We start from the raw sequence: 17,586 nt of genomic DNA, 5'->3' as shown, positions 1-17,586 counted from the left end.
TATATCAGTTTCTATCAGCCCAAAGTGACTAAATGCCTTGTCCAAGCTCAATCAGGCTGCCAGTTACATCATCAGGATTCTAACCCTGTTGCCAGAGACGATAATTGTATTATTTTACAACACAATTTTGACAAAGCAGAGGTCCAGAATTCAACGAATGCTGATTTATATCCCTAGCTTTTTCTCTCATTCCATGGAGCAAATTTTGGAAACAGATGTAAATTTCCAGGGATTTCCTTGTTATACCTGATAACATGGTAACACATGATAGAGATTCCATAATTATTCAATAAGCTAACACACTTACATTTTGCAGGTTAGAGTATCAATGTACTAAATTGTAGCCCCATCCTTATTTCTAATTTCTGTGTTCTCCATAGAGATTCTTACAATATTATTTTCAAAGCGAGTATTCAGTAAATTTTAAAAGTAATTTGTGTATAATGAAAACCAAAGCACCTCTATTTCACCTCCTTTTTGGAAAGATTTACCTTAGAGCTATAGAAATATGTTACAATGTATCCCTGACTCACAGTGACTTTCCTTGACCAAACTTTAACATGTTTATGGATCCCATCAGGGCCTGCTCCGGGAAACCAGGTTGTAAGTTTAGCATGCTTTGAGTTTTACATCAGTCACTTAGAATTGACCTTTTTCATTTGCATCAGTGGAAAAAAATCTCTTCTGCATCTCTTCAAAGAGAAATAAAGGATTCTTAAGACTGGTTTCCATCACTGTAGTCTAGGAAAACAGTTTTAACAACAATAATGGGTGACTTTTCTCTGAGAAGTCACAAGCAATTGTGTTGTCAGTACAAGAACTGAAAGCATTTGGTTTATACATGTGGTATGGCTGTCTTAATCCTTTAGTTCATCAAATTCCAAGGAGTGAGCAAAAGGCAAAGATTGTAACTTTAGCTGCCAAAGAGAGTGTGAATCATTTCTCTCAAGATTTTAAATAACCTTTTTTTAGCTTGCAGGCATAAAGCAACCAACCTGAATGAAAACAGATTTGGGCTGTAATAAGAAGATGGAATTTAACCAGCATATGCTAAAGTGTCTTACTGAAACAGAACAAAAGTTTTATGCATAAATGTTACTTTAAAAAATACGCAGCAAGTTGTTCACACTGTGTTCACTGGACCTTATTATACTTTTAAAGGTCATGAGAACTCTGCTAAGACAAGGAACTAGAAATTACAAGAACAATAATCAGTCATATCTTTTGATATCTATAGATGAATGCAACTTTTTAGTACCTTGCTCTAATTTAAGGCTTGCATAGATATATATTTTTTATACTTACATTGTTTTATATTTTCATTGTATTGATAATATACTAAAATAGTATATCATATTAAAATGTTATTTAAATTGACAATTAGTAATAACAAACCTATGATATGATGGAACAAATCAGGTAGGCCAGAATGGACTCATATACAGGGATTTGGTTTACATAAGATGATATCTCAAGTTAGTACAGATAGGTTTGATTATGCAAAGAATTCTATAGAAACAACTGGAGATCTATCTATCTACCATCTGTCTATCGATCTATCTATGTATCATCTATCTATCTATCATATACATTTGTGTCAGGATTTCCCTCATTATGACAAAATAAATCCCAATTGGATACAAGCTCTAAGCATAAAAATAAACAGTAAAAGTGCTAAATAAAATACTAATGTTTTCCATTATTGATTGGAAAGTTACATTTTAACCATTGCCCAAAGCTTAGAAGTATAAGAGAAAGTTTGACAATTAGGCTATATAGTTGGAAGATTAATACTTGGACAGCATATTATCAGTCAAGTTAAAAGGAAGAGATGTGAACCTGGGAAGAATATTTGTAACACAGATGAGGAATAGATGTGAGTCTTAAATATATTAAAAGTTGATACAAACCAGCATAAAAGAACAGCTGCAGAAAGACAAGAGAGTTTTCCTTCCGGTATCTGCATAAATGATTTCTTATCAAAGAGGTCTTCTCTGACAATCTCACCAAAAGAATCCCAGCATTTTGACAATCTCTCTAATCAGGCTTTTCATTATCATTTACTGTCTGTAAGTTCCACTTACACTACCAGAGACTTTATATTCATTTCATTATTATATTCTAATCCATGACTCATTGCCTGGCTTATAGTGTTTATAAAAATTTAGAATAAATGAATAAATGAATCTAGAATAAAATGTAGAGACATGATAAACAACAGAAATATTACCTTGAAAAGAATGAATAGATTATTCTTAGCAATAAAGAATAAAGATGTGTGTGTGTGTGTGTGTGTGTGTACAACTGTTTGTATAATCGAAAATACTCTGTATTATAACCCTAGCACAAGGGTTATCAAGAACCACTCAGTGGACAGATGATGTTAGGTAATATGAATTGGTGGAGAACTGGCTAAGTTTGATTTCATGTTTCCACATGATTGCTCTGCTGCCTAAAATCAAGAAAAGAGAAATATCTGTTAGTATTTAACAAGAAAAGATTGCCAGCAATAAATAAAGGAATAATTGCACGATTTTAGAATATGTTTATTTGAAGTGGTTTACCATTGACCCCACCATAGGAAAAAAAGCTGGAAATGGGGTGACAATGTCAGAGATCATGAAAATCTGGAAAACACACAAGGACAATGAACAGGAAATTTATTATAGTGGAAAGGGAAATGTTTCAAAGATTTGAAATCTTCTTTAAGACTTGATATTGTACATCGTCATTTACTCCCAGCTTCTCTCCCTGGCTTCTCTTCCTGTGCCTTCTTATGGGATTGATGCTCTTCAATGTTTTTATTCATGCAACACTTCCTGGATGACCACCTTCAATGTCATGTCTATCCTGTATGTTAATGATTTCCAAATATATATATTCAGTTCTAAAGTCAGCAATTCAAATGGTATTTATCAGGTTGAATACTTGAAACAGCCCTTTCAATCTTGGTTCCAAATTCCCTGCAAAAAGAATGTGGCAGATGGCCGTGTCAGCCCACTGGGAAACACCACGTCTCACAGAAGCACCCTCGGTATTACAGGACTGCTATGCACCAGGTGGAGGAGTACCAGTGGGTCAACACAAATCGATGACACAGTGACTGGGCATGCGATGGGAGAGAACTCAGAGGAAAAGCTTTATTCTCTCTACAATGAAAATGTAAGGTTGAGAGGCCCATGGAACAAAAAAAACAAATACCACATTAGGGACTAGGGTGCATAATAGTGATTCTTCTTATTCATATCATAACTCTGTTCATAGCTGTACTTTTAATTATTTAATTTTATATGAAGTTGTATGCAATATTAGTGAATATACCCAGTAAGGTAATAGAATGAAGATATTGATCTGAAATCCAGACTTAACGAGCTAACTGCCATCCAAATTTTATCAGCTAGGGTTCAGTTATAAGAAATGCAAACCGTTATAGCTACTTTTAGCAGAAAGGGATTCAATACAGTGGTCAGATTATTTAAAATTTTCAGAAGGACTGGAGGGGCAGCTCAAGGCTGAGACCTTAGAAGACACAATGGGAACTGTTAAGAACCCTCAGCTGCAGCTGTGATCCACACATGCGGATGCTGCTCCCACACACACCCCAAGGTCATGACAGGAGAAAGATAGGGACTGGGTTGCTGAAGAAAAACCCTTTGTCCTTACAACTATGCTTGATGTGGGGGCGAGGGGGAGGGGGAACCCAATCAATTAGGAGACAGTATGCCCTTCAAACCCACTTCCAAATTTCAAATGTTGTACAACTGCATCTAGTTAGAGGTGTCAACTTTGTATCAAAATGGTAGAAATTAAGGACTTTTAAAAAGCTGTTTTAGCTTTTCCATCCTCTGAAGGAAGATTGATAACTATAAGGAGGAAAGGCAGGATGCTGAATGGGAATCATTCAGAATTACTACAGGAACATACCAGCCTGGAGGGTCAATAGGTAATTCAACCAGCGTCAACCCAGAAAACAGAAATTTTTGTCTCTTAAACTGCTTCTCGTCTTAAATGCCTCATCCTGGTTAATTACACTATCCAGGAATTGTCCTTTATTCCTATTTTCCCCTATTATAAATTCTTAGGATAAACACATTTTATTTATTCTAACATTTAAAATACCCTAACATTCCTGTAGATCAATCAGTTTTATTGATTGTAACATTTAAATATCTTCTGAGTCACTTTTTCTGTCTTTATATGAAATCTCAGCAGGGGCACATTTTCAGCTAATTTATGACAACTACTTTTGTCCATGATTGAAAACATAATAAAATTTTTCTGATTCAAGTGATCTGAACCAAAATACTTTTTTCAACATTTTTTGCATTTGGCGAGCAATTTTAATATTATTATATTCTTATTTCTTCCAAAGATTTAATTTTAAAAAAATTATTTTATCTTTAAAAACAGCAGAACTTCATAAGCTTGTAATATAGATTGCTTCAGTTATTGTGATTTGTCCTGTAAATATTTGTTGATCAATCAAAGGCAGAGAATAATTCAGAATGCTGGAAATCTAAAGACTTTTGTTTATGTTATTTTAGGTTGAGGTTGTGAATTTTTCTGTTCGAGTTTTATTCCATTTTACGTATTTAACTTGTATTTTTAAAAGGCCTAGTGATAAAACTTGCATATTCCACATTGTAGTAAGATAAACAAATACCTTCAAAGAGTTCCACATCTCCACCAGTGAAACCTGTGAGTATGTGACCTTATGTCCAAAAGGGATTTTGTAGATGTGATTAAGGATTAAGTATTTTCAGGTAAGGAAATTATTCTGCATTATCCAGATGAGGCTAATGCAATTACAAGGTCCTTGTAAGAGAGAGGTAGTAGATTCAGAGATTACAAAGAGATGTAATGATGAAGGCAGAAGCTGAAGTAATACACTTTGAAGGTAGAGAAAGGGGCCATGAGTCCAGAAATGCAAACGGTCTTTGCACATTTGCACAGAAATGCAAATGGAACACACAGGGAAATGGATTTTCCCCTGAAATTTTCAGAAGGAGCAGAGCCCTGCTAACTGACTTTCATAACGATAAGAGAATAGATCATTTTTGTTTTAAGCCACAGTTGTAACAATTTATCACAGCAGCAATAGGAAACAAATATACCTTATTTTTAATTATAGGGATTAACTTCAGTCTGCCATGATACAGTATTTTTGGTTTCTATGATGGTAAACTTTTAACTTGGATTGGAATGTAATCTCAGATGCACAAGCAAGTGATAATTATTTCACCTTTCAAGATATTACAATATCAACATAGATCATATATGTTTCATCGTTGTTCTGATGCCATTTAGAAATTATTTTTAAATTCCTATGTATTTAACATTCCTTTGAATTTAATGAGAAGTGCAAGCATATTTCTTCTGAAATTAATTATTTTAATGAGAGACCATTAAAAGTTATTTAGTGGGAATTCTTATTAAGGTACTAATACTCATTCTGTACATTCAAGGCGTTTTCTATATATTCATAGAAATATACAAGTTTATATCATATTTGAGTTACAAATATTCCCATTCAAGTATGACTGGTTATTCAAAAACTCAACTCTAAGAGATCAGATGCAGTTGAAAAAAAATTAAATTAATGTAATTCATTCACAAATGTTAGGTATTTTATTACAATCTGTTATATTCCTTGGTTAGCTTTGCTAAATTAACTTCATGAGAAAAAGTAAAAGCTATTTCAAATACAAATTGTTTTTAAAATGAAGCTGTACACCTACATCATAACTTAATTCTAAACTAAAAAGAAGCTGTTGGGTTTTCACAACATAGGAACCAAATGCATTGTGCAATTTTCACAATGTGCCTTGGTAGAACTTGAGTCCATAGTCCCTAGACAGTAGGGAACAGGGTAAGTAATGTCACCAGTAGAACAAGTATTAAATAAGAAGTTAAAATTGAGTAAGTTTATCTCCTAAAATGTTCAATAGATAAATGACATGGAGAAGCACAGGGATAACTTAGTGATTATATTTATTTTGGATTAAGAAATAAGATACTGACGACATATTCTGGTAGAGAAAACCGCAGACTTTTTAAATGAACCAGTTGGAGACAATGGAGCTAACCGATGCCAGGTCAACATGAAACTAATTTTCCATTTTCACAAGGAACAGATGGTGTGGATGGACATGAAAATTGGCTTTATAGAGGGAAAAATGGTTTAGTTTGGCAAGTTAATTTCAGAAAATATACTTCAGGAGCTATTTTTTTCAGCCATATTGAGAATGTTCTCCCACTGATATGGTTGATTAAGAGTAATCATGGCTATGTGTGCAATCTGTGAACATCATCTAGTTGCCTCCCTTTGGTAAGATCCCCTCACTGGGCCAGCTGGGTTTGTGGAACAAGTTTCTGGGAATTTTCATTTTATGTAATTTAATGGAAGCGTAATAAACAAGGAAAAAATTTCACATAATGAATTGAATTAGAGATGCCTTCTACTGGCTAATGCCTATACCATATTCCTATGAAGAACAATGGCAGAAAAATAATGGAGAAGTCATAGCCAATGGTATTTTGAACAAAATTTTTTAGAAGTATTTGTTTAAGAGGAACCAAATACAATTTTATCTAAGAGGTTGTATTTTTGACTTGGAAAGACAATTAATTACTTCACTTAACGTAGAAAAGAGACTGAAAAACCAAAAGGCTGAATTTGAGTTTTCGTCTTTTCTTTCAGTTAATGGTCTGATTTGGAAAACATGAGGGAAGTAAGGAGATGAACAGCTCGCTGTACATATTATGCCAAATAACAGTTTTTCAAACTTGGTCCTACAGCGAGTTCCCAAACATGGACCTACATCACTTACTCTGATTCTGTGAAATAAAGGTAATCTTACTTTTTTGAAATGGCAATCTATATTCTAATCATGCAACCTTCAAAAGAAAGATGAGAGAGAGAAAGAACATACGCAGAAAAATTCTAACACTGGCTCTAACTGATGACAACAGATGTGGCATTGTAAGATATTTTGTTAAAATAAAATAAAGACTCACTAATAATTCACAAGGAAAATAATAGCTGAGTAGGTGCCTTTAGATGTTAATAATGACTGAAAGATCAGGAATAATAAAGTTAGCATGAGATTTTTCACACAAGATATAAAAGTCATATGGATAATATCAAAATTGTATACGGTGGAAATCATGACCACACAGTGTATTAAAATGAATCTTATTCAAAAGAACTATATCTGATAACAATAATAAGAAAACACATAATTATGTATATCAAGAAAACATCTATTTGGATGGAAAAATAATTCATGAACTGAAGAATAGATACATGGAGGGTAAAAAAAAAAAATGTTGGGAAAGGAAATGAAGCAAACTGGTAAAAGATTGTAGCTCTACAAGCTAGACGGTGTAAGTGTGGAGGGAACCATGGTTTAATACTGCCTTGGTTAGAATTCATAGATGAGCAAAGCACTGAGAGAAGCTGCTGTTCTGAACTAAAGTCTCATGAGAAAGGAAGAAATAGCTATTGATTTAAAAATAAAGAAAATCTTGAAAGAATGAGGAAATGTACTGTTGGAGTTTATTTTAACAAAGGAAGAAACACCCTATATAGTCAATATAACCGTGACTTCAGCAGAGCATATGTTCTCTAAATGCAGAACATTTAATCACATCTTAATTAAAACATAAAAATACATTTATTTAAAAGTTTTGACGGTCATATTATTATGTTAAACCATATAAAATTTTTATTTTTTATGTCACAAATATTCAAATATCAATAATTTAAAATGGTTCAACAATAGTATGCAAAATAATCTGTGTCAAATATATCCAAATTTAAAATGGCTCAAGTAAAAAAATGAGTGTTTAATAGACGTCCTCAAAACAAGAGTCCAAATTGGATGTTCCTAATGTCCAGGTATCTGTCCTCCATGTGTTGCTTCTGTACCTCTGTCCTGCTCAGGTACTTCATCATGTTGTGCATCCGGGGTCCAGAAGGGAAAAGAAAACATGAAGGAGCCTCTCTGCCTAATATAAGCTTTGGCCCAGAAGTGGCACATGTCAGTTCTTTAATTTTATTGCTGAAATTTTAGACTCCAATTGTGTGCTCAGGAAGAAGGGTGAATATACTTTTGGGCACAGTTTGCAGCCTTTGAGACACACACACACACGTACACATGCACACTCACACATATTACATTGGCAAAATTTTCTTAGGAATGAATACAACGGCCTAGCTAAGGGGACTTGAGTCAGTAATCTAGAGTCCAAATTCTACTTCTTCTTACTTGGGGCAGAGAGAGTGGTGCTCATCTAAACTTTCAGCAATTTCTCCATATTTTGCAGACTCCACGAGGTTACAGATGGTCTTGTTCTGGCCAATGGCTGTAAGAAGATGATCCATGATATAAATGTCAGCATGTTCTCTAGTGCTATGGAGTCTGAGGTGGCCATATGTTCCAGAACCTGAAGCTTCCATACGGTGGAGCTTCTATCAGCCAGGGTCCCTTAGTGACCACATGTAGGCAATGTGGGACAGGTGGTTTGAGGGGTAAAGAATATTTTTGAGTATTAGGATACATATAATCAAGGAGTTATCTGTTAACACAGCAAAAGTTAGCCTATTATACTACATGTCATTAGTATTTTTCTAGTTTCCTCCTCTATAAACTATAATAATAATACAAATACCAGATCACAGGTCCTTGTGAAGATAAAATTACCTAACGCATATAAAACACAAATTACATTGCCTGCTTGAAATATGATAATTACTTAATACATTGTTAATTATTTATATCATTTTAGAAGTTAGAAAAATATTAATGGGGCATCATTAAGTCATGTTTAATTATCATATATATAAAGAGTTATCACAATTTCAAAAAGCATTTAGTGATTCAAATTTTACCACAATTTTACGATAGTTATTATTTCCATTTTCCCAGTTAAAATAGATGTGCAAAATATTTAAGTGAATTTTAAAATCATAAAGCTAGTAACAGATAAATAGAAGCCGAAGTTAATCCTAAGCTGAATCACACCAGAGAATGTTATACCATGTCTTTGGATATATGTCCAACTGTTAGAACATTTTAAAAATTAAATTTTTCTGTTTTACATACAATGCATTAAATAACCATTTCTTTTATTATAACTATGATTTGCAGACAAATTTCAAAATCTTTTCTATTAGTAAATGAAAGGAATCTTCACAATAAATTGATTTCTTAAAATAAAATGTACAAAAGCCAGACCATTGCATACAGAATCAAGGCAGAAACTAAAGCCTGAAATAAAGTTAAGAGAGTGAGAAAAGGAAGAAAGAGCCAGAATTGAAAGAAGTAGAGTGAAAAAATCCAAGAGCAATCAATAACTGTGCTTTGTTTTGTCTTAGAAATGTTTGTTGGTTTTAATATGTAGTCAAATAAAAATATGACCAAAAGAATAATACCAACGTTTGGGGCCAAAGGCACAAGGACAAAAAACGATAAGATAAATAACATTTTCCTTTTTTTTCTTCTGAACTTCAGAGGAGAATCAACAGCAAATTGAAAACTGAAGAATAAAATACAAGAAAACACCTAATGACTGTCAGTAACTTTGTAAGTCTCTACATAATTTCACTAGATCTTAATATACGCTCTTAGTCACCATTCTGAATTTTTTTAAAAATTTAGGAATTGTAGAAGATGTGAGAAATGAAGTCCTTGCCGATGCCTATGTCCTGAATGGTAGACTGGATTAAGAAAATGTGGCACATATACACCATGGAATACTATGCAGCCATAAAAAATGATGAGTTCATGTCCTTTGTAGGGACATAGATGAAGCTAGAAACCATCATTCTCAGCAAACTATCGCAAGGACAAAAAAACCAAACACCGCATGTTCTCACTCATAGGTGGGAACTGAACAATGAGAACACATGGACACAGGAAGGGGAATATCACACACCAGGGCCTGTTGTGGGGTCAGGGGAGGGGGGAGGGATAACATTAGGAGATACACCTAATGTTAAATGATGAGTTAATGGGTACAGCACACCAACATGGCACATGTATACATATGTAACAAACCTGCACGTTGTGTACATGTACCCTAAAACTTAAAGTATAATAAAAAAAAGAAAAAAAAAGAAGACGTGAGAAATGAAATGTTTTCTTGTTCAAATGGAGAAGAAGAAGAGTGTAGATTCTAAAAATACAGAATGGTAAATTTGATGCAGACTTTTGTCCAAATTCTGGAAGAGAATATTAAATTAATTTCACTACTACCTAATAAAGAGACATTAATCACAGTAAGACTCATCGCTTGCAGAAACAGCTAAAGTCTACATTTAAATTTTCATCTTCTTCTAAAAGACTATCTGGAGAATGACAAGAACATAATGGAACTTGATGTCAGCATAAAATCTGACAGCATATCTTATATCAATTTTATAAAGTAGTTTGTATCATGTTCCACATTTCACAATTGTTTGAGTGACTGAGAGTAGACTCAGTTTCAGTGGAAAACATGCTTAACCTGGAAGCAGAAGACATGGCTCTGAATATTTTTCTCTAACTCCTTTGATTTTAGAAATCAATTACACAAATAAATTAAAAATGAAAAAAATAACTCAGTGACTTAGCTGTAAAAAAAAAGCAAATTACTTATTTCATAAAATCAGTTTCATAATTAATTGAGAAAAATACCTATGAGATTGCTTTGTAAACTGTAGCACAATCAAGAAAAAAATTGTTATTCATAATCTACCAATAACTCCACACACACATTACCTTCCATTTTTCTAGAGCATCACATAGAATATATTGTTTTACTACTGCAATTTCTTTTTTTTTCTTTTTTCTCTATCCTTTTAAAAAATTACTTTTCCCTAAAATCTGGTGTTTGGAAGTTAAATACCTGTTTTTATGCTCATATTTGATGTTTTAAGTATGCTCACCTGAGTTAACCAATCACCAATATCTCTACTCACCTTCCAAACAAGATATACACCTTGGAATAATTTTCCTCAGATCCTTCCCTCCCATTCTGCATGTAAATATTGTTTAGTATTTTAGAACCATTTTATTTTATTTTATGTCTTCCCTGAATGGCTTATGACTATTCTTTTATATGACAACAACTTTTATTTCCAAACATGTTTACTTATTTTCATTATACCTTCTCTTCTTCTTGGAACAAATTTCCTCCCTCACAGTTTAATTTTATTCTTCCTAAAATTCAGTATTAGAAATTCATTTCTCTTAGAGTTGTGGGTTGGAAGTACATATTCTTTTTTAAAAAAAGTCTAAAACTTTGTTTTCTTTCATTATAAATTATAGTTTGGTGGATGTTTGAATTCTAGGTTGACAGAATTTCTTTCAGCACTTTGAAAAAATTATTTAGTGTTCTGTTGGCTTTTATTACTGCTGTAGAGCATCTGTGTCCGTAAAATTGTTTCATAACTTTGTAAGTTTTCTCCTTAATTTTTGTTTTCTTTTTCCAAAACTTCTTTTTGCCTTTCTTCAGCATTCTCTGATATCCTCTTTCATTAGAAGTCCAATGAGATACATGTCAGATATTCTCAAAATATTCATATTTACTGATTGTTCTCATAGTTTCCATCTCTTTATCTTTTTGTTCTTCATTTGAGATGATTTAAGTAATGCCGATAATCAAGTTACAAATGCTCTTTTCAGGTGCACATACACTTTTATTTCACCCATCCCTCGAGTTTTTTATTCTAATAAATACTTTTCTTAATTTCTAAAATCTACAGGTTTAAACATTCTCATTTTAATATAGCATCTTGTAATTTTCTCATGTTCTTGAAATGCTGTCATTTTAGATTCTGTCTAGTCTCTTGCAATTTTGCCGGGTCTGATTCAGCTGTTTCTTACTTCTATTGATGCATGTATTTTTCTTAAAGTGCATTTTTGTTATTTTGAAATGTAAGCTCCTGTTCCGTGGAATGTAATTAGGATAGAATAAACTTTTTTAAGCATATTTATTTTTCTCAAGAAAGAGACATTTTGAATTTTATTTTATCAGGCACACAAGTTTGGTTAACAGTCTAGAGCTATTTAATGGTGATTTACCTGTCTTGGTTTACAAAACCATGCAAATAATATGAATTCAAACACAAGCGGGCATCAAAGAAAACCAGTGGTTGTAAAATGTCAGGTAAAAGCATTTTTTTCCTTCTCCTGCAACCGAGATGGAAACACTTACTCTTGCTTGTCATCTTTTGTCTCTGAGTATATTTTCCCTAATGCACACATTTTCCCTTAGTATTGGCTCCTTAAAGTGGCCTGCATTTTTCTAGGGCTCCCTTTATTTTTATTTATTTATTTATTTATTTATTTTTATTTTTATTTTTTATTTTTTATTGAGACGGAGTTTCACTCTTGTTGCCCAGGCTGGAGTGCAATGGTGCGATGTCTGCTCACCAGAGTCTCCGCCTCCCAGGTTCAAGCGATTCTCCTGCTTCAGCCTCCCAAGTAGCTGGGATTACAGGCATGCGCCACCATGCTCGGCTAATTTTGTATTTTTAGTAGAGACACGGTTTCTCCATGTTGGTCAGTCTGGCCTCAAACTCACGACCACAGGTGATCCGCCCGCCTCCGCCTCCCAAAGTGCTGGGATTACAGGCGCGAGCCACCCTTCCAGGCCTCTAGGGCTCCTTTTAAGATACAAACTCTTTGCCTTATACAAGACTCAATCTTTGACTTCCGTTGGTACGTTACCTTTAAAACACATACTACTTGACTGATGAGACAATTGAACACTGGGCCACGTCTCAAAGCAGCAAAATGGTTGTTAGCTTCTGCTTTTTATTCTGCTTTTCAGCTGTCTCTTCCTTTTCTATATTTTTCTGAAAATCTCAACTGTGCATATATTTGTCAAATGTTATTCAGCATTTTTAAGTTTTTTATAAAGGAATAGTTTCAGATAATATTACATGACAAATTCATGAATATGGCAGAGGTATCTATCTATCAACAATTCATAGAACTCTTTTCTTTATCTTAGTTGGTTTATTCTTTCTTAATGTTTTGCTATAAATGAAGAGGATTTACCTAGAATATTTGTAGAATAAATAAAGCTGTGAGAGATAGCTAATGTGGTAAAAACAAAAACAATAAACAGCAAAATGATAAAAATGGGAAAATAAAATTACCATACTTAAAATTATCAAGTGCAACGTAAAACAGGCATGACAAGACGGCTTTTGGTATAAGCAACTTGAAAACAGTGATTTCAGTGGAACAAGGATATTTACCCCCAAAGGAGGAATCAGAGGTCTTTAAACATTTGAAGGATGATGAAAGAAAGGTTATAAATTTTTTATGCTGCTCTGGAAGGTGATTTGGAATGAAATTCTACGAATTACAATGGGAGAAATGCTGGATCAATGTAAGGAAGACATTTTAGACAATTAGCGATTTTACCAAAGAATTGGCTTCTGTCCAAAGCATTAAGGATTATTGCAGAAGACAACACATGAATGTCTACTTAAGATGCTGTAGGTGGGTTTCTGGCTTTCGAATTTCACTGATGGCATAAGGTTTCATGAAAATGTATTAGTCTATGGTTCTATAATTATACATTTGCTCTTTGCAATCAGGAAAATATACAAATACGTTATTCACTAGCTCTTTATAAAACATACAGCCACCATATTGAGTAAAATATTTTTACTATATAATTCTCAGTGCTACAATTTATGTTAGGTGACTCAAAAGCTCTTAAAAACAAATTATTAAGTATCGTAGGTGATAGGTCATATAACTTCTGTGATTGTTTCTTTCAACTTTTCTCAAAAACAAAGCTTCAATAGCTCTAAAATGTTTTAGAAAAACTCGTAAGAAAGGTTTTGTATGGTTTTATTCTCCAAATAAAAATTAATTATGAATTTAATTTGATATAACGACAAAGATATAACAGTTTATGTCTCATTCTAGAAAAACAATCTTCCTTCTTCAAATGCAATATTGATTGTCACTAAATGTCAAGTCTGTTATGGATTATGTTAGTTTGCTTACCACATATATTTCAAATTTTTAGCTTAACATATTCAGCTTGGTTTTATATATTTCTTCATTTCATAGGTACTGACTGAGCATCTGTTTGTTTGTTTGTTTGCGTTTTTGTGAGGGGCCTGTGGGTGTTGTGATGAAACAATGAAAGGAGAAAAAAAAACCTTGGCTATATTCTAATAAATGTTATGCTCAGTGGGCTGGGCAGACTTTAATTGAAGAACCACCAAGTAAATATTTTTAAATACTAATAAATCTTCAAGAGAAAAGGAAGGTAGTGAGGAAATAGCATTTATTAGAGAAAGTTGTGTAAGGAGGTCAGAAAAATCTTCTCGAAGTAAATGATTGATCTGAGATCTCAAAAGTAGTAGGCAATACGTCGATGAAAGGGAGAGAATGATAGAGGCATGATGGAGTTCTTGAAACTATTTCAGAAAGAAGAAACATCTTGATAAAATTACCTAGAGCATGAAGGAGTTTGCTAAGCTATAGAAACTAAATGAAGGTCATGTGGCTGCAGTACAGAAAACCAGCAATGACATGACAGAAGATGAGACCTGACAGAATGATGACATTTTTTTTCTACTTACGGAGTAAACTTTACATTGTGTTTAAAACCTAGCAATGAAATATTCCAATATATAAAATTGTGTAAGCAATTTATGCACACTAACTTTCTTGAAACATTTATATTTTTATATACTTCAACTCTACTGGTTTCATTTTCAATGCCGGTAAATGATTGCTGAATATCTTTGAAAAGTTCAGGATAGTCAAAACCAGCATCCCTTTGCTTAAACGTTGCATTTCACTGTCCCTTTTGTCCCATGGCCCTGCAAAGTTAAAGCCTATTATTACTTCACTGCTCAACTTTATGTACATTTAGTTCATACTCTCTCTGTTTTGTTGTTGGTGGTGCTTGTTTTTCGTTTATTTATCAAATTTTATTCACAGTTCAACATACTTCAATCTGGCTTCTGGCTCCATCACTCCACCAATATTCTTCTTAATAAGATCTCCAATGATTCCTTGTTGTTAACTCATAGAATACATTTTAGTATTTATTTTGCTGACCATCACCATCATTGGATACTATTAACCATTGTACCCTTTAAACAATCTCAATTGAGATTATACAACTGACCCTTGCCTTGATTTTCTCCTCTATGTCAACCATTGTTATGGTTTCTCCTTCTCTTTTCAACAGTTTAGTATTCAAAGTTCTTAGATATCTGTCGTGAATTTATTTATAGCTGACTCTGTGTTGTTCATAAATGCTTTCCTCTATCTCACCTCCATGACTTCAATACCATTTGTCCACTTTCACCAATTGTACAGCCAATGACAACCTAGTCCAAACCACTGTAATCGTTTGCTTGGTATGATGGTTAATTTTATATATAAACTTTACTGGGCCACAGGGTGTCTAGACATTTGGTAAAATTTTATTTCGTGTGTGTCTTTGAAGGTATTTCTGAATGAGACTAACATTTGAATCAATAGACTAAGAAACGCAGATTGTTCTCTTTAATTTGGGTGAGCCTCATCCAATCAATTAAAAACTTGAATGGAACAAAAAGGCCGAATAAGAGGGAACTCCTCCTGCCTGACTGCTTGAGCTGACATATTGGTCTTTTATGATTTTCAGACTCAGACCAAAACATTGGCTTTCCTTGAGTCTTCAGACTGCTGACTTTTAGAGTGAAACTTACGCCACCAGCTCTCCTGGTTCTCAGGCCTCCTGACTCAGATTGGAACTACACATTGGCTCTCTTTGGCCACTGCTTCAGCACTGACTGCACATCCTGTGACTCCACAGCCTCCATATTCAAAGTGGGTTCCACATCTGTTGATTCAACCAACTATGTATCAAAAATATTTTTAATTTAAAAAAAAGCTTCTGTAATTGAACACGTACAGACTTTTTTCCTTGCCATAATTCTCTAAACAATACATTATAACAACTATTTACATATCATTTAAATTGCATTACATAGCATTTAAATTATATTAAGTATTATAAGTAATCTAAAGATAATTTAAAGTATACGAGAGGATGTGCATAGATGATATGCAAATACTAATACACTTTACGTCAGGGACTTGACCATCTTCAAATTTCAGTATCCATGGGGGTCCTGGAACCATTGCCTCACTGGCACCAAGGAATAAATTTTTAAATATATACACATCATATTAGTTCTGTTTCTCTGGAGAGCCCTGACCACTACAGCTGCGCTGCTGAAATATCTTACTCTTTTTTTTTACCCTCAATCATTTTTTTAATATATTCTTTTCTCTGTAGCCTTAAGGTGGTCAGAATCTTAATGTGCCCCTGTTGTATCTGTTCAATAATTACGTGTTGAAGGATTCAAAGCCTTTGATTATCTGACTTTTCCATCTCTCTTACTTCACTGGTCACTATTCTCTATTATTTATTTTCTTTTTTCCACCCTGCTCTGACATTGCACATTCCAATGTTTGATTAGCTCACGCTTCCTCTGAACTCTCAAGCTTTAAGGATGTTGTTTTATCTGTCTGAAATTCTCTATACACCCCTGTTCCCTATAGTTTTTTCCATGTAACTCAAACTTCAGGTGTGCTCATTCCGAAGTTTCCTTTGTTATGTTCTGTCATAATTTCTTTTCCTAACTTTTTAAATGTCATCAAATTTATAAATTACTTTTTGTCTCCTTCACACTAAACTTGTGAGTAAATGACTTTTTCTCTCTCAGTACTTATCATGCCTTTAGATGCTAGAACAGAGGAATTAATCAATATGTACATTGAATTAAAATGAATGTTATGAGATATTAATTTTTACAAGTAAGTTTGATTGACAATGTTCTCCTGGAAAACAGAGATGATTAAGAGATCCTCTAGTTACCAGTGGCTGGAGTATTGTGGAGATGTTGTTCAAAGAAAATAAAATTTCGATTAAATAAGAGGAATCTGTTCAAGTGATCTATGGTACAACATGGTGACTACAGTTATAACAATGTACTGTATTTTTGAAAATCCCTTAGAGAGTAAACTTTGTGTTCTCACTACAAAAAATTATACATATGTGTGGTAATGAATATGTTAATTAGCTCAATTGAGACATTTCACTATGTATGCATATATATAACGTTATACATGATAAATATAAACAATGCTTAATTAAAAATTAATTCATTTAAGAAATTAAAATAAAAATCATAAATTTTTAAAAGAAACCCTTAATTATTCTGTGTTCCAAGAAACAGCTTACCACAAGTAACCATGCTTCCCATATGACTTAAGAAAATACTCAACCATGTCCTTCCTGCTTACCTTTGTTAGGACCAGATTAAGACATTACAAATCCCCGTTCTTTGTCCCGTAAATGGTAACTGATTAGATGAACTCCTCGTATCCACTAGTCAATTGGTACAAAACACCTGCTTTCTGGACATGATCAGACTATGGTTAAAATTCTCTCCTTTCCCCTGGCTCCTGAAATTTGATCCTGAAATGCTTAGTCAGAGCTAGCATATAGCCCTTCTTTAATGGCCCCTCTCTAGAATAACTGGCCTCAGGGTAAAACATTTTCTGA

Source organism: Pongo pygmaeus, chromosome 4 (genome assembly GCF_028885625.2).
Source record: "Pongo pygmaeus isolate AG05252 chromosome 4, NHGRI_mPonPyg2-v2.0_pri, whole genome shotgun sequence".
Classification (NCBI taxonomy): Eukaryota; Metazoa; Chordata; class Mammalia; order Primates; family Hominidae; genus Pongo; species Pongo pygmaeus.
This window is presented reverse-complemented; position numbering follows the sequence as displayed.